Here is a 2,135-nt window from a genome sequence, read left to right as displayed (position 1 = left end):
CACTGAAAGGATAATTGAGAAGACTTTAATGAAGATACTTTAATTAAAAGTGAATAGGATTAAGGGAAACCAAGTCAGGATGGTGAAATATTTCAGATGTCCAGATCTTTTTTTTTTTAAGATATTATTTATTTATTCATGAGAGACACAGAGAGGCAGAGACATAAGCAGAAGGAGAAGCAGACTCCCTGCAGGAAGCCTGAAGTGGGACTCAATCCCAGGACCCTGGGATTACAACCTAGGCCAAAGGCAGACGCTCAATCACTGAGCCACACAGGTGCCGCTGTCCAGATCTTTCTCAATAATAGAAATTATCTACATCTACACTAATACCATTGACATTAGCTATATGTGGCTATTGAGCACTTAAAATTGATTAATGAGAGGTGCCTAGGTGACTTGGTCGGTTAAGCCTCTGACTCTTGATTTCAGCTCAGGTTATAGTCTCAGGATCATGGGATTGAGCCCCATATCAGGCTCACACTCAGTGGGGAATTTGCGGCTTGAGATGCTCTCTCTCCCCCTCTGCCCACTCTCATGTGCTCTCCCAAATACATGTTTTAAAAAATTGATTAATGCAACTAAGTCACTGAATTCTTCATTTTAATCTTAAAGTTTAAATAGCCATATGTGACTAATGGCTGCTATATTGGACAGTGCAGCTCGGGTCTAAGAGAGAGCCATTAGAACTCCTAAGCCTAAAGAGGTAAGGAAGAACAATTACTGGAACCTGGAATAATGCAGAATTAGGACCATATCTTATTGGAGAGAACTGTAGGACAGGAGCTGTGTAGCCTTTGACAGAGAATGCATCCACTGTTAACTTGCAGATTGGCAGAGGAAACAGTATCCTGACCCATTCTTCCTGCCCAACCACCCTCTGGTGCCTCTGACTGGTAGAATTCACCAGAAACTTGAGGACAAGAAAACTTTTTTATAGTCCATAAGGTCAGCACAGAACATACTATGTTCTCCATACTAAAGGATAGAGACTAGATCTGGAGCAAAACATTAGCTAACCATGTAGAAAATAAGTTGAGGCATCAAATGTTTGGCTTATTAGCATTATAAATCTAAATAAATATGGAACCAGTGGCAAAAAAAAAGAAAAAAGCCCTATTTTTCAATAAAGTCCAACCAATGTGTCTTACTAAAGCTATCCAGAGTTCTGCGCTGCACTAAATGGCACAATGCTTTAATCAAACTGTAACTGAGTCCATTTCAGATTTCACACATGATGAGGTCAAATCATGTCCCTTCAGCTATATTCAACCTTGTATTCTTTTAAGATAGCCTCCTAAAAACAAGGCCTCAAAAATTGGCTAAAACCTCATTACGGGGATCCCTGGGTGGCTCAGCGGTTTAGCGCCTGCCTTTGGCCCAGGGTGTGATCCTGGAGACCTGGGATTGAGTCACGCATCGGGCTCCTGGCATGGAACCTGCTTCTCCCTCCTCCTGTGTCTCTGCCTCTCTTTCTCTGTGTCTATCATAAATAAATAAATAAATCTTAAAAAAAAAAAAAAAACACTCATTACTGTACCTCTCTACAGAAATCTTTAGTAAAAAGCAAAAGATTTATGTAATCTGCAGAGAAACCGGAGTATCAACCTTGTTTTTTTTTTTTTTTTTTAAGACAGATAGAGAGAGAGAGAGGGGCAGAGGAAAAAGCAGGCTCCATGCAGGGAGCCTGATGTGGGACTCATCCCAGATCTCCAGGATCACACTCCAGGCTGCAGGTGGCGCTAAACCGCTGTGCCACTGGGGCTGCCTTGCGTATTGACCTTGTATTCTTACCAAGGATCTGTGTTAAACTTTTTCAAAGTAACATCTCAAATCACAAAGCCTGACGGGAAATTTTTCACTTGCCTTAGGCTAAGGGTCATTCTAAATAAATGAATAAACTTAGATGAGGAAAACCAATAAACTAGACACAAAGGAATCCAAACCACCACCACCCCCACCCCACCCCCAATTCCTACTCTAGGACTGTATTCTCTTCAGATAGGCCTACTTATGTTTTACTTTTGTACCATCTCTCTATTATGTTTTAACAACTTTTTTCACTTTCTGCAGTGGATAGCAGTGCTAATGAGAAGAAAAAGGGGAAGGAAGGAGTGGTAATGTCCACAATCAAA

General features: G+C 41.0%; 1 pseudogene; it reads right to left on the bottom strand.

Annotated features, from left to right (window-relative positions):
* Window positions 1-1,505: 1,505 nt before the first annotated feature.
* LOC121485880 lies at window positions 1,506-1,604 on the bottom strand (annotated as a pseudogene).
* Between the last annotated feature and the right edge of the window lie 531 nt (window positions 1,605-2,135).

The sequence above is a fragment of the Vulpes lagopus genome, chromosome 2 (genome assembly GCF_018345385.1).
Source record: "Vulpes lagopus strain Blue_001 chromosome 2, ASM1834538v1, whole genome shotgun sequence".
NCBI lineage: Eukaryota > Metazoa > Chordata > Mammalia > Carnivora > Canidae > Vulpes > Vulpes lagopus.
Note: the sequence above shows the minus strand (reverse complement) of the source record. Positions and strands in the feature narration are given on the sequence as shown.